A 16,936-nucleotide genomic window follows, 5' to 3' on the forward strand; every position below is an offset into this window, starting at 1 on the left:
TTCCATGGGCCTCAGCTCCCTTATCTATTAACCTGTTGAAATGCAGACCCCTCAGCATAGGATTACAAGGTTTCCGTATGACTGTGTATGAAAAGAGAACAAAGAAGCTACATGGAGAAGACAGTGGCCTCAGCTCACTGCCAGGAAAATGACTCACTTTTGTATGCCAGGGTTGTAGTTCACTCTTACCCTGACAAATGAATGTGAAAGACCCATCATTTCCTCCACCTTCCTTCACTCACACAGTAACAGTTAGCTACTGCCTGCAACATATCAGGCACTACTGATATGAAACTACAGCAGAACTGACAATGTCATTCCCAAACTGTTAGAATTTTAACACCTATCACAAAAGGGTCTCATGATGCTTTGGACACTTTCTCAAAAGGTGACACTTGTTGCAAGAGTAGTAAGGACAGCAACAGCTATCATTTTCTACTTGGGTTTTATGTTTAATATTTTGTAAAGCAATACTTTCACGTATATCATACGAGCCCCACAAAGGCTCCAGAACCTCAACATACAACCAGCAAGTTGCAGAACTGGATCACAAGTCCAGTCTCCATCTCCCTAAGTTCAATAGGAATTTCCTGATACATTTTCTCCAAAATTTGAAACTAATATATACTTATAACACAAAGAAAAGTTGGAAAAAATAAATAGAACCACACCTTATTCTCATCACCCAGAGATAGCCATTGTATCATTTTATTCTATTTTCTTCCAATCTTCTTTCTATGCTTAAAAAAAATTTTGTTTTAACAAACTTGAGATCATACTATGTATACAATTTCATACTCTTCCTTTTCCCCCCAAAAATGTTATGATTAGCATTTTCCCACATACTAAAAATTCAGCCTAAAATGTTATTAAAAAACAGAAAAACAGAGCAAGCTATTATCTAATAATTCCTGTTTCATATAATAGTTTCCAAACTTCCACAATTATGAATTATGCTGTAATGAGTACACGAACAACTTTTTGTTTCTGATTTTTCTTTAGGTTTAACTGTAAGTGTACTTAAGAGACTGATGACTCATTCATTCATTCAACAAATATTTAATAAGCCCCCACTAGGTGCTGGACATCATTATAAACTGATGATACAGTAATAAGCAAACAAAGTAAAAAAGCAGATAAGATAGCCCTGCCTTCACGAAGCTTACATTCTCGAGAGATATCAACAATTTTAAGTATCTTTAGGCATATTTTCCATCACTTTTAGAAAGGTTGAACTATTTTATAGTTCTACGATCAGTACATAAGTAGCTGTCTTACTACATTTTCACCAATACTGAGTATTATAATTTAAATATTTTTGCCAAGTTTATAACATTTAATAAAAATATTGCATTCCTTAGAGATTTTTCTCCTTTGCTCTCTACCTCTATGTATTCACCTCCTCACAAAATACAAGTACAATGAAGAGACATTTAGTTCTCATCTCATCTCTTGGTCTCCTGGCTTGGCATAATGACTCACACTTGTAATCCCAGCACTTTGGGAGGCCAAGGTGGGTGGACCACTTGAGCCCAGCAGTTTGAGACCATCCTGGGTAGCATAAAAGACCCCATCTCTACAAAATTAAAAAAAAATCAGCCAGGTGTGGTGATGTATGCTTGTAGTCCCAGCTACTTGGGATGCTGAGATGGGAGGATCACTTGAGCCCAAGAGGTCAATGTTGCAGTGAGCTGTGATTGGAACACCACTGCATTCCAGCCTAGGTGACAAAGCAAGACCCTTTCTCAAAAAACAATACAAAAAAAACACAAACAACAAAAAGACCAAAGTGTGCTCTCCAAATGTCAAATTTCAAAGGATTTTCCCTGCCTGTAGTGAGAAAATAATCCCAGCCCTAAAGCAGTGATGGCAAGAGTGGAATTGCCTCCAATGCTTTGCAGGGTAGCCCTTGAAGGTAGCAAAAAATAATGATGACAAATCAGTGCCTTGTTAGGGCCTGATATGTCTGGGGGCTGAGTTAGCAATGAGTTTCTCTAATCAAATGCCAGACTTCCGTGAGGGATGAGCTAGTAGAAGCCAGATGGGGACTCTGCAGGGGTGGGGGTAAGGTCAGGATCAAATAAAGCTCTTTCATGAAAGCTCCTGGTCAACTATAGAACATTGAACAAGTAGAAGGGAGTTTTGCTCTTTTTAATGGAAGCCTTTGGAGGAAGGATGTTGAAGACTTTGACAGGGGCTTATAATAAGAAAAAGGGGATAAGTATATGTACGGAAATATAAAAATAAGCAAATAAAATATTAATAAAGAAACAAAATAGGTAAAAATATGTGTTTAATATTTTTGGAGTGTTTATCACATGTTAGAAATTTTCAGAATACTCTATTTTACATATATATATATATATGGAGAGAGAGAGAGAGAGAGAGAGAGCGCTTAATATATATCAGGCACTGCTCCAAGCACTTTGACTCATGTAACCATAATTGGCTTGTAAGGAAGATACTAGCATTATCTCCATTTAACAGATGAAGAAACTGAAGCATAGAGAGTTAAATACTTATAAAGCCAGGATCTGATCCCAATTAGTCTGCCTTTAGAATCTGTGCTCTTAAACACTATCCTATAAGAAGGAAACTGATGATCAGATCGAGTAAGTGTGTGCCCTGGTTCGAAAGGTTAGGCAAGTATGATGGATCGAGTGTCTACTATGAACCAGGCACTGTGCTGGCTCAAGGTCACAAAGCTCACGAGGGTAAATGCTGGGAGCTGGGATCCGGCTCAAGATTTGCCTGACTCCAGGCCCTTAGTCTTTCTACTATACTCTGCCTTAAGGGGAAATGCTTTTGCATATGGGTTGATGTGTAAGAGGCAAGGATGGCATAGGGTGAGTGCTTTTGGAACAAAATGCCACAGCCAGAAGAACAGAAGCTCCCAGGTATGCTGTTATGAGGAGGGTAGCTGTGTTACAGGGCACCTCCGGGTGGGCCCCTCACCATACCTTCTTAGCTCCAGACACTCTAATATGGTCCAGGTGGTTCAGAATTTACCTTTTGGGTTCAGATGCCTCCATGCAATAAACAACAGTCTTTAGAAATTCCAAGAAGTGTTCTTACAATCCCAGGCTTTGGCATTAGAATTTGTTGAACTTTCAGTTATTAAAAATTCTTTTATATTTTTCCCTTGACAACTCACACTGTACTTCAGACTGCTTTGATAGTTCCCTTAACGGTTGCCTTCATATTTCAAAACCTATGAAATCACATATTTGAAGGGATTATTCATTTTTTTTTCCAATGGAAAGCATACATACTCCATAATGCTTTAATAATGATAACCAGATGGATTGAGGGGTCTTTGACAAAGGTTTTCTTTAGCTAATTTGAGAACATACTGAATTTTAGTCTCTTTTGACTAGTGCAAAAATGGGCAGAATGTAAAGTGCCCTATAAATTTCCTACTTGTACAATTTTAATACTTTCATCATGGTCAGATGAAATCTATTTAAAGCTAACTGTCCCCTTCCTCTGTTTTGAAAGTGCAGGTTTCAGGCTTTTTCAGTGAAGCCCAGGAAAATGTTTAACCAGAAGTACTGGATACTCCTAAGTAGTTCCCGCTCAAAATTCTGCCATAATTACTTCCTGATCAGTGCCCATGCCTTGACCTCATTCTCCCTTACTCTCAAAGGAGCCCTTGAGACTTTAAGAAATCTTCTTACCTACATGTAGAATCATGAGGTGCTAGGGCTGGAAGGGACCTTAAGGATCATCTGGTCTACCTCTTTCAAGTTATAGTTAAAAAAACTGAAATCTCAGAAAGGTTCAATGACTTGGCCAAGGTCATGTAGGTAAGAAGTGACAAGGGTTAGACTTGAATCTTACTCTATGTGTCACTTGGCCTCCCTTCTGCTCTCCTTTTCTCTAATTTCCCTCTTTTTTCTTTATATTTTCCATTTTCCCTGTCAGAACCAGGTCATGGATGATGATGGGATGGGCCAAACCAAAGTGGACCAGGTTGTGGAGAACAGTCAAATTCAGCAAAGGGCTTCTGGCAGCAGGCAGCCAGAACAAGTCTGGCTGAGAAGTCCAGCAAAAGGCAGAGGCCCTGATTAGACAGATGGCACTGGCAGAGCAGGAAACCTGACATTGGGTCATGGAAGTGCTGTAAGCAGATTAGGTAATAGCAAGTAACAGGGTCCTAGAATCATAAATGACATTTCAGCAGCAGGACTCCACTTCATAAGAACTAAGATGCATTGCCAAGGCAGGGATGTGGTCACAGGGAACCCAGGGAACTGGAATCAAAATCTGGAGCTCAGTTCCAAGGTACACATTCCAAGGTTAGGGCAGAACCAGCAGTGAGCTTCTGGCCGAGAGTTCCTTACAGTATCCCAGAGCAGAGTGGTAGAGACAGCAGCTTAACAGATAGTCCATATACTTCCACACATCTCCCACCATCTCTTATAGCTGGATTGGGGCCATGTGACTATTTTTGGTCAAATGACTTTGAGAGGAAGTAGAAACCATGATGACCACACATCTTGTTGTTGGAAAGGGAAGGAGGAACACTAGAAGTCTTCAAAAACAAGCCTGTTGTCAGCTCCTTGTCCACTTCACCCCAACTCTGTGAAGTATGCTCTCTGGAGCGTATGCAGCTTTAGACACAGCATGACGTTTTTACCTGTTAATATCTATGTGGGAAATGGCTTTGAGCAAGAAAGTATATCTTGCTGCTGTTGACCAAGAGTCAAATTCTTTAAAATATTTGTAGAGATTTATTCTGAGCCAAATAAGAGTGATCACGGCCCGTGACAGGACCCTCAGGAGATCCTGAGAACATGTGCCCAAAGTGGTTGGGGTACAGCTTGGTTTTTTACATTTTAGGGAGACATGAGACATCGATCAAATACATTTAAGATTAAGATAAGTGTATCTTAAATGTATTTGATTATCTTAAATGTATTTTGTTGATGTCTCATGTCTAAATCTATAGGTAGATTTAAAATGTTTTTAATTGGCAATTGGTTGAAAGAGTTATCAATAGAAAGGAAAGTCTGGGTTTTGATTAGAAGTCGTAGAGACCAAAGTTTTATCATGTAGATGAAGCCTCCAGGTAGCAGGCTTCAGAGAGAAAAGGTTGTAAATGTTTCCTATTAGATTTAAAGTCTGTGTTGGTCTTAAAGCTGGAGGGGTAAAATGAGGCACGGCCAACTCCCATTTCCTGTCGTGGCCTAAACCAGTCTTTCAGGTTAAATTTTAGAATACCCTGGCCAAGGAGGAGTCCATTCAGATGGTTGTGGGTGAGGTGGAAGGCTTCAAATTTTATTTTTGGTTTATACTACACAGGGTTGTGTCTTACAAGAAAAAAAGAACAAAAAATATTCCCTTCATTCCTATAACCAATACTCCCTGCATGTTATAACTGCTTGTTCTGTTGAGAAACAATTGAAAACTGGATAAAGGTAGAGAATTTATAAATGGAATACAGTAAACATAAATAAGCATATAAAATGATATAAATGTAAATAGATTTACCTAGGTTTATATCTATAACTCAATTTAGTCTTCTCAACAAATGAATGATGTAGATATTATTATTTTCATTTTATAGATCAGGAAACTGAGGTACAGAAAGTGTAAGTAATTTGGGAGACAAGCTGACACAGTAGCTTGAGTAGACAAACTTCTAGGTTAGAAATCACATCTTAATAGACCGTTAAGAAAATTATGATTGAATATTTATATATAATAAAGTTACCGTAAGTTAAGCTGAATTAATCCATTATATCTTGTATGTTTTAATTTAAAATTAACCATTTTACAGTGAATGACTTAAGAACATTTAGTCCATTCACAATATTTTAAATCACCACCTCTATATAGTTCCAAAACATTTCATCACTCTAAAAAGAAACCCACCATCCATTAAGCAGTTGCTCCCCATTTCTTCTATTCCCTAAGCTCTGGACAATCACCAATCTACTTTCTGTCTCTATAGATTTCTCTATTCTGGATATTTTATACAAATGGAATCATAACATATGTGAATTTTTATATACAACTTCTTTCACTTAACACAATGTTTTTGAGGTTCATCCATGTTGTATCATGTATCATTCCTTTCTATGCCTGATTAATATTCTATTGTATATACATACTAGAAATTGTTTATCCATTCATTTGTTGATGGACAAGACCCAAGGCCCACTGTGCCAACATGATTTCCAATCTACACCACCTGTTCCTCCTCAAGGCAGCTGCACCTGCTGTTCACAATTAGGAGGCTGGATGTGCTTCTGAGTCATGGGGCCTTTGATTTGAGAACCTGTGACCAGGTGTTGGTTTTGAAAAGTACTTTAGGGGTACCATATAGAAAAAATTATGGCTTTAGAAGACTTTTGTTGGGGGCTCAACTTTGCCACCAATAACCGCTTAATTTAGCATAAGGCCAGTCTCTTTGAACATCAGCTATCTCATATATTCAGAGTCCCTTCTAGCCATGACAATCTATGACCTGGCATTTTCTCTAAGAACAAGTATTCTTTGTTGAATTACATTGAAGTCAATGATCCTTAAAATAGTCATTAATCATTGAAGTTTTCTATTTTAGGCTCTTTTTAACTTTATTGTTTAAAATCTTGTAACAACCCTTTAAAATAGATTTATTAAAAATTATACCCATTTTACAGATGGAATGGACAAGTAACTTCCTTGTGTCATACAGTCAGTGGGGAAGGGCTAGAGGTCAAACCCAGACAGCCTGATTCCAAACACCAGTTTTTTTCACTTCAAATCCCTGCCTCCAAGACACTCTTTCAATTATTTTCTGTTCTCTAAGTTTGCCTATCCTCAACCTCATCTCAAGTCCCATGGGCCTCCGGCAAGTGCTCAGAAAATTCGAAAAATCTGACTATTTCTCCATTGCAACCATTTTCTAAGAGCTTCTGGAGCCTGTGTGCATCCCTTCCAGTGAAGGATCTGGGAATTCACCCTGTGTTGCAGAGAGAAGACTCCACCCCTCCTCCCTCCCTAAAGCTACCACAGCTTATTTGAGAATAACAACAAAATCATCATGTGACCCTTACATAGCAATGGTCAATTTATCCATTGCTTTCTACTATATAATGGGATTAAGACAGCAATTTCATAAGTTGGGTGAGGATTAATTTTATAAATGAGGATACTGAGGCTCAGAGAGGTCACTCTCTGATGGTCACATATCTAGCTCCAAATACACCATTTCCCTCCTGGGTCTTTGCCATACTGTGCTGAGCTGCAGTTGGGAAAATATCTCAGAGACATGCCCCTCTCCAGGATTGTCTTTGTGGACAGCAAAGAGATGAGGGTGTTTCTGGCCACTTATAGCCACACACACAAGTGCCACTCAGAACACTGGCCCTGATCCTAAAGAATCATTTAGTGGTCTGCCTCCAGTGAAGCTATTTTCAGGGCCTTTTTGGTGCTCTCACATTCCACCGAGTATCCCCTTCAGCCTGATGAGATTGACAGTGAGTGATGTCACTCACTGACAAAATATTCCTGACAACCCCAGTGAGTGATGTTCACCAGATGCTGCTTAAGCCTCATGTTCTTACATGGGCATAATGGGAAAATCCTCCATTACATACTGGGAAGTGATCAATAGTCCATGGTGCTTCTGGCTCTCCCCAGTACAGAAAAGTGGAGGAATTTCAGTGGAGGGATGTGGAGTCTTTGGTTGGTTGACTGGTTTTGGTTTAGATGTCATTTGTCCTGAAAATCTGGCTGTGGGTTAACTGATGCTTATCCTTCCTGTTTCAATCATCCCTGCATCTTTTTCTAATCCATGCGTCACCAGGAGAAAGAAATGTAAATATGTGAGGTTGCTGTCTTCAGCAAATTCATTCAGCAATCAATGCCAAACCAAGCTTTGCCTGAAAACCAACAACAAGCACCAACAAGAGGAGATAGGGTTACATTTCTTGTAAACCAACAGCCTGATTTTCATTCTGACACGTTGTGGGGTTTGTTATTGTTGTTGTTACTGTTGCTGATCTGGACAGAGGTACAGGCTTATTTTCATAGCTGAGTTTATTACTAAGTGCAGCAGTGCTTCCTGAAACAACTTGTTGAATAAATTCCATCAACTTAACACATTCACAGCCATTAAGAAATCTAGCAATCTATTCTACCCTCTGAGTGATCTTTCTAAATTGCAAATGTGATTGTGCTACTTCTTATTTGGTATATTCTGGTCATAACTGGGATATTCCAGACGTATTGGTGCAGCTGAACTTTAACTCCTCTCATCCTTCAACGTTCTCGGGCATGCAAAATTTTCCCTAACCCCTTTCTCTTTCCCTTTCCCACCATGCACATCGTTGGTCATTCCTTCCTCTGTGATTCATAGGACCAAACACATACAATGAGTTGAGAGATGTATTTTTTTTTTTTAACTTGAGGGGAAAATATCCAAATAGAGCCAAGTGAATATCATCAGAAAAAAGGCAAACTAGGAGAGTAAGTCCTTCCGGTAAAGTCTTGCAGAATCTTAGAGTTGAAGGGACTTAAGAGGGTACTTCCCACTCCTTTCTGCAATTTCTTTAATAGATGACTTTTTTTCCTCCAGCTTCCAATAGAGCACATCCAGAGATAGGGAAGTCAGTGGTTTTTTAAAAGAAATATATATATATATTTAAATATTTATATATATATATTTTTTTTACGTTGAGCAAAAGTTGATCTTGCAATGAATTCTACTTATACATCCTTGGTCAGCCTCTGGAGCCATGCAGAATACGTCTACTCCCCATTCTACATGATGGCCCTTCAGATATTAGGGAGGGCTCTCATCTGCCTTTTGACCTTCAGAAAGAGAATGGGGCCCTGGAATCATTCTTTCTGGCATGCTGGGACGCGGATCACGTCATGACTCTCCTCGGAGTGCCAAAAGTACCTATCAGGTATTTCCTATGTGCTTGGCACCAGGCTGTTGTTTTGGAGAAAGTAAATACATTTTATTTCAGAATTGATTAATTTAAACATAAACAGCATTCTCCTTAATATAAGGTTATAATGTAAAAGAAACCAAAAACAAAGCCTCCCCCCGCCCCCGCAAAAAAACAAAAAACCCAGAAGGTAATTCTTAGAGAGACAGGGAAGGTTCCAAACATTTTTCAATGGATCTAGCAGATTAAAGTTCAGCTGAAGCTCATTACCTGTGAAATGTTATTCCTGTTTCTTGCAGAGGGACAAAGAAGCAGCCAAGAAATACGACCGTGTAGTCTTTAGTCCAGGCACGCTTGCTTAATTTAGGACAAATTTCTAGCAGGGGCCACTATGGGGAGCTGGAGATCACTCTGTAATGAAGCCCAGTTCTACTAAAACGAAGTATGCATAAGATGGAAGCAATATGGGCAATGTTGAACCGATTTTAGGAAATGATCCCAGAATTTTTTTTCTAAGGATGCACTCACAATAGTGGATAGCAATGTTTTCAGGTGGGGTTTAAACGCTGTTTTGCTCAGTCAGAGCAATGGACTCAAATTCCCTCTCAACTCCCTCTAGAGGTTAAAGTGTGCAGCTGCTGGCAGAACTTGTGGGCTTGGAAGCCTGCCCGTGTCCAGAGTGCAGCCAAGATGAATACAAGTAGTTATCGGTTCTTTCTGTTAATTAGAGCAAAATCTGTTGGTTGAAAAAAATAAAAATAAAGTAAAACCTTACTATTCGTAAATTGTGAATCTGCATTCATATAGAAGAGGTAGTAACTGGTAATACTCCAAAATTTCAACTTAGACAATTTGATAATAACTGATATTATCAGACAATTCACTGATGAGTTTTGGTGCAATGAAGAAAACAAAAATTCCATAATGACTTCCCAGATATGCTTACTTCTAAAAAGGCATGTATGTTTTTGGATAATGGATAGCAATTGACATGATCATTATTATAGCCACCAATTATTGAGCTCTTGTCAGGCACTGTGTAAATGCTATATTGGCATTTTTCTCAAATCTTCATAAATTCCTTTTAGATAGATTCTATAGTTAGCACCATTTTACAGGCCAAAAAGCAAGGACTTAGAGAATTTAAATTCTTCATACAAGGTCATGCAGCTGACATGTAGTGATGGCTGGATTTGAACTGTTTTGTTCTCTTAAACACAATAAAATAGTGCTTTCTCATCAGAGGTACAGGACTCAGCAAGATTAATGAGTAGGCCCAGGTACCCAGCTAGAAAGTGGTACTGTTAATGTGTGGTTGGCGGAGAGTGTATATATAGTGCCTGGTCCACCATGAATATTCAGTGAAAACCAAGTCCCTTACCCTCTGAAATGACCACAGTTCTGAATACATGTGTCCTGAGCGTGTCTTCCAGAGCAGAAAGATCCCTGGGAGATAGCTGGTGTCATTTAATCTTTGCATCCTGTCACTTCGACCTGTACACTACCTACACTGGGTGCTGAATTAATATTTGCTAAATGAATCAATGAATGATTGAATTACGCCTATCTTCAAAGAGCTTACAATCTGCTAGGAATGATAATGTGCACATACGTATGCACACACACACACACAGCCCTACTCAAACCCCAGTATAATACTAGTCAGAAGTGAGTGAAAACATACTGAAGAATATATATCAGCAATTCTGCACTCTTCAGCCAGAAAACTTGCATGTACAAGAATATTGATTACAAAATTGTAATAGCAAAAATTGGAAACAACTTAAATGTTCTTCAACACGTGCATGAAGAAGTGCATTTCAGTTTACTGATATGATGGAATGCTAAATAAATGGTCTAAAACCAAACGTATAAAATAGTTAACTCTAGAAACACAATAGGCAAAAATATATAATAGCTAACACTTATTTAACACATTATGCACCATACATTTCTTCATGTGCTCTCATGTTAACTCATTGAGTCCTCACAACCTTTCAAGGTAGAAACTATCTACCTTGAAAGGTTGATAGTTTTCAAGTCTTGCAAGGTAGAAAACCATCCCAGAAATGAGGAAGTTGAGGAAGGATACAAACATTTGGTATAATGTCTAAAATGTTTAAACATATGCAAAAAGGTTATAGTTTAAGAATGCCTCCATTTGTACTAAAAGTGTAAAAACATGCAAGGGAATCATTAAACACCAAATTTTATGACAGTCATTACATTAGGGGTGATGAAAGGGTGAGGAACATGACCAGAGAGTTGAATAGAGAGGGCAGCAGATGTATTTAAAATGTTTCATTTAAAAAACTAGATGGCTGGTACATGGATATTTTTCATATTATCTTTGTATTTTTTCCTATGTCTGAAATATTTTATAATAAAGAAAATGATCCACAAGCAGAAACTAAATACTGGAAGAGCTCAAAGGAAAGAAGCATTACTCCTGGTATTTCATGGAGAAAGGGTCATTTAAGTTGAGCCTAAATAGTATGGGCAGGATAATAATAAAAATTTTGCAAATGTGGCAATCAGTGCATATGCCATGGGAATAAAGCCATGCACAAAGGTAGAAGGTGCAACAGGAGATTCCACTTTCCATTCCAAGGCCCCTGGGAAGTCCAGCCTGAGGGACTCACATCCCTCCCCGCTCAGGGTGGTTGTGCATGCATAAATCTATTGGCATCCTGTAGTTCTTTTTTGGGCTGTGGGTGGGAGAAGGCTCTTGTCTGCTACTCAAAGGCAGATTGCTGTAATGTGGGGTGGGGAGGCAGGGTCTGTGTTCACAAGCACTAACAATAACTGATGGAGTGTTTGCTTTTGAGCTGTGGGAGAAACAATGAGGACTTGTTGCAACTCAAGGCCCAGTCAGTGACTGGCTGACAACAAATAGGTGATAAATGTTTTGCTGAACAAAACAGCACCAACTGTTGGCCAGAAAAGCCAGGCACAGTGGATGACTGCAGATGGTTCCGTTGTCAGCCAGCTGTAGCACTGGGGTCTGGACAGTCCCAAACTCCAGATATTGCTTCAAGCCAAGCTGACTTCCCACACACGGTTTGAATTTGGGTTTCAGTGTCATGTATATATATGAATATTATTTAGCCCTAAAGAATGAAGGAAATCTTGCCATTTGCCACAACATGGATGAAGCTGGAGGACATTAAGCCAAGTGAAATAAGCCAGACATAGAAAGACGAATGCTGCATGCTCTCAGTTATTTGAGAAATTTAGACAAGTTGACCTTATAACAGAAAATAGAATTGTGGTTGCCAGGGCCTGGGATGTGGGGAAATGGAGAGATGCTGGTCAAAGGGTATAAACTTTTATTTATGAATAAAGCCTCTCCTCACAGCAGAGACTCGTAAACAAAAAGGGAAAAAAACTATGAGTAAGTTCTGAAGATCTAATGTACATGGTGACTATAGTTAATAAGACTGCATACTTGAAATTTGCTAAAAGAGTAGATCTTAAGTGTTCTCACCACAAAAAAAGGAGGGTAACTTTGTGAGGTGATAGATATGTTAATTCACTGGATTGTGGTCATCATCTCACAATGCATATGTGTGTGTGTGTTTGTGTGTGTGTCAAATCATCACATTGTATACCTTAAATATTAAATATATACAATTTCTGTTTGACAGTTGTAACTCAAAAGAGAGAAAAGAAAAATGAGTGTCTGATTAGTGTTGTATTCAAATTTCTTTGTCATGAAATGGGAAGACTCTAGAAGTTAAGTCTGAAGACAGGGCCTTGATTGTTGGCTCTCACTGTGGGTCTAGATGTTTGATCTTAGGCAACCTACTCAGTCACTCTAAACCTCAGTTTTCTCATCTGTAAAATGGGGGTGTTAATAGCTACTCTAATGAAGGGCGGGGTATGGGGGCATCCCGAAGATGCTCCCAATTCCCCAGTCGGAGGTTTGAAGAGGTCCTTGGCCTCTCTTACCCTGAAGAATGGGGAAAGGGGCCCTGGAGGCATGGTGAGTTTGCCGTTCAAATAAATACCATGGATTCAAAGAGTTTTGCAGAGAGTGATTTATTAGACAGAGAGAGAGAAAGAGAGAGAAGGAGAGCTCCCATGCTGCCATAGGAGGGGATCCAAAGAAGGAATCCGTATAGGGAGGGAGCAGTGGGATTTTAACCCTTGAGTTATTCCCTCTCCATTCATGTTCTCATCCAATGAGAGGAGTTCTTTCAGACTTCCTCTGGAGTGATTGATCTTTGACTCTGATACTGGATTGGCTGCTTGTTCCACAACAGAGCCCCCTCCTCCCAGAGCTTTCAGAGGGCTTTTTGGACAAAGAAGCTCACCTGGATTTTTCCATCTAGCCCATGAGTGGGAAACCTAGACAAAGAACTTTACATTTGAAACCGCTCTGGTTCCCGGATGGAGGGGTGGAGCTGGGAAACTCCTGCCTTTGAAACTATGCCCCTCGCGGACGTGGGAAGAGAAGTTTTTCTTTAACACAGTCCCTCACTACCATCTCAAAAGGTTGCTGTGAGGAACAAAGACAATACACCAATATCTACCATTTATTGGATATGCACTATGTGCCTAGCTCTATGCTCAGCACTTCTTTTTTTTTCTTACTTTTCTTTTTTTTTATTTTATTTTATTCCTTGTTTAAAAAATGGGATACATGTGCAGAACATGCAGGTTTGTTACATACATATACATATGCCATGGTGGTTTGCTGCACCTATTGACCCAACCTCTAAGTTACCTCCCCTCGCCCCCCAGGCTCCAACAGGACCTGGTGTTTGTTGTTCCCCTCTTTGTGGCCATGTGTTTTCATTTTTCAACTCCCATTTATGAGTGAGAACATGTGGTGTTTGTTTTCTGTTCCTGTTAGTTTGCTAAGGATGATGGCTTCCAGCTTCATCCATGTCCCTGAAAGGGACATGTTCTCATTCCTTTTTATGGCCACATAGTATTCCATGGTGTGTATGTATCACATTTTCCTTATCCAGTCTATCACTGATGGCCATTTGGGTTGGTTCCATGTCTTTCCTATTGTAAACAGTACTGTAATAAACATACATGTGCATGTGTCTTTATAGTAGAATTATTTATATTCCTTTGGGTATATATCCAGTAACGGGATTGCTGGGTCAAATGGTATTTCTGGTTCTAGATCCTTGAGGAATTGCCATACTGTCTTTCATAATGGTTGAACTAATATACATTCCCACCAACAGTGTAAAAGTGTTCCTATTTCTCCACAGCCTCGAAAGCATCTATTGTTTCCTGACTTTTTAATAATTGCCATTCTGACAGGCATGAAATGGTATCTCATTGTGGTTTTGATTTGCATTTCTCTGATGATCAGTGATGCTTAGCTTTTATTCATATGTTTCTTGGCCATGTAAATGTCTTCTTTTGAGAAATGTCTGTTCATACCCTTTGCCTACTTTTTGATGGGGTTGTTTTTTTCTTACAAATTTTTTTAAGTTCCTTGTACATTCTGGACATTAGACTTTTGTCAGATGGGTAGATTACAAAAAACTTCTCCCATTCTGTAGGTTGCCTGTTCACTCCAATGATAGTTTCTTTTGCTTTGCAGAAGTTCTTTAGTTTAATTAGATCCCATTTGTCAATTTTGGCTTTCGTTGCAATTGCTTTACATGTTTTACTCATGAAGTCTTTGCCCATGCCTATGTCCTGAGTGTTGTCTAAGTTTTCTTCTAGGGTTTTTATGGTTTGGGGTTTTACATATATTAAATCTTTAATCCATCTTGAGTTAATTTTTGTATAAGGTAAAAAGAAAGGCTCCAGTTTCAGTTTTCTACATATGTCTAGTCAGTTTTCCAAGCACCATTTACTGAATAGGAGATCCTTTCCCCATTGCTTGTTTGGTCAGGTTTATCTAAGATCAGATGGTTGTAGATGTATGGTGTTATTTCTAAGGTCTCTGTTCTGTTTCATTAGTCTATATGTCCCTTCATGTTAAAAACTCTCAATAAACTAGGTATTGATGGAACATATCTCAAAATAATAAGAGCTATTTATGACAAACCCATAGCCAATATCATATTGAATGGGCAAAAGCTGGAAGCATTCTCTTTGATAACTGGTACAAGACAAGGATGCCTCTCTCACCACTCTATTCAACATAGTATTGGAAGTTCTGATCAGGGCATCAGGCAAGAGAAGGAAATAAAGCGTATTCAAATAGGAAGAGAGGAAGTTAAATTGTCTTTATTTGTGGATGACATGATTTTACATTTAGAAAATCCCATCATCTCAGCCCTCAAACTCCTTAAACTGATAAGCAACTTCAGCAAAGTCTCAGGATACAAAATCAATGTGCAAAAATCACAAGCATTCCTATATACCAATAATAGACAAACAGAGAGCCATATCATGAGTGAACTCCCATTTACAATTGCTGCAAAGAGAATAAAATACTTAGGAATACAGCTAACAAGGGATGTGAAGGACCTCTTCAAGGAGAACTTCAAACCATTGCTCAAGGAAATAAGAGAGGGCACGAACAAATGGAGAAAATTCCATCCTCATGGATAGGAAGAATCAATATTGTGAAAATAATCATATTACCCAAAGTAATTCATAGATTCAATGCTATATCCATCAAACTACCATTGATACTCTTCCCAGAATTGGAAAAAACTACTTTAAATTTAATATGGAACCAACAAAGAGCCCATATAGCCAAGACAATCCTAGGCAAAAAGAACAAAGCTGGTGGCATCATGCTACCTGACTTCAAACTGTACTACAAGGTTACAGCAAAACAGACATATGCCCAGCACTTTTAATCAGAATCACATCATCTTCTCAGCACCTCTAAGAAGGAACTGGAGAAGAGAGAGCTTAAGTGATTTGCCCCAGTCACTTACTGCCTCAGCTAATAGACTGGAGCTGGCATTCAAACTCATGTCTGGCTGACTCCAAAGACTATTATAGCACTGGAGACTGCAAAGTACTTTACCAATGTATTTTCACTACTTATGTAGATATTATATACTCATTTCACTCTCTGTTAGAACATCCCTTCTTGAATTGACCTGATTTGGAGTTAACTTAAACCCAGAATATACTGGCTGGATTTTGCCTTTGCTGTGAGTCCAGGATCCCTCTTTGCTTTATCTAAGCAGACTGTGAATCTGTTTTCCTTTATGTCTGGGCCCTCAATGGGTCAAACAGACACCAACCCCTTCTCAAAGCAGGCACAACCTTTTCTGAGGTACCCAGGTCTCTGAATTCCCAGGGTAGTGCCTTATCTTCCACCTTAGTTCCTTGACTTCTCAGCTTCTTAGCAACAGTCACTAACCAGGTGCCTATTGATTTTTTTCCATAGTCTCTCAAAGCTAAGTCCTTAAGCCCCAAACATTCACTTGATTTGCCAATACTTCCCTGAGTTGTGTTTTGGAAATTAAGCTTTTCAATAGCTTCTCTGTATCCTCATATCCTATAAACAGGTCCAGCCATTTCTCTGCCTCTGGTATTATTTTTCTTATAGTATTGCATATTAAGAGCTTGGTTCTCTCAGCTCCATACCACTTAACACTTCCAATAAATTAATGAGCTCTTTTTAATAAAATATCTAAAACACTAAACCACGTCACAAGTGGCCACAAGATGACTTTTAGGGTTTTTGTCCATAAGAACACACAAATTCTGGCAGAACCAAAATCTTTTTAAAAAAAAATATGATAGTGTATGGAAAAACAGGAGCTGTAGCCTTTGGCTGGGAGTTCTTTTGGGACTTTTTTTTGTTTGTTTTTACTTTTAGAAATCAAAACAGGAATTTATGAACTATTCTTCCACAGGTACAAATCTTAGTGAGCTTCTAGCCACATCTGGACACTACACGTATTTTTTCCAGGCCATAATTTGAGAAGCTGTAGCCTCTGGATAATTGGAATTATGGCATTTTTGAGTAGGAGGTTACCCAAGAAATCATCTAGTACAGGATTCTGAAACTCCTGGTGAGTAAGGATTAACTATTCAATCATCAATGGCACTTTACATACATTAACTTATTTTGTCCTCCCCCAAGTATCGTAAAGTACATTCTGGTA

General features: G+C 38.8%; 1 protein-coding gene across 4 annotated transcripts in view; it reads right to left on the reverse strand.

Annotated features, from left to right (window-relative positions):
• The window catches only part of ME3 (malic enzyme 3), a 211,516-nt gene that overhangs the window by 145,047 nt on the left and 49,533 nt on the right, over positions 1–16,936 (reverse strand). The window contains exon 1 of one of the 4 annotated variants that reach the window (XM_012469481.2): positions 9,156–9,174. The exons of the other annotated variants lie outside the window; for them this stretch is intronic. The gene's annotated coding sequence lies outside the window, so the exon portion shown is untranslated. Of the gene's footprint in view, positions 1–9,155; positions 9,175–16,936 lie in introns of those variants that run through there. 4 annotated transcript variants of the gene reach the window in all.

This window comes from Aotus nancymaae, unplaced genomic scaffold, assembly GCF_030222135.1.
Source record: "Aotus nancymaae isolate 86718 unplaced genomic scaffold, 86718_ANA_hifiasm-v0.15.2.pri h1tg000059l, whole genome shotgun sequence".
In the NCBI taxonomy this organism is placed as follows: domain Eukaryota; kingdom Metazoa; phylum Chordata; class Mammalia; order Primates; family Aotidae; genus Aotus; species Aotus nancymaae.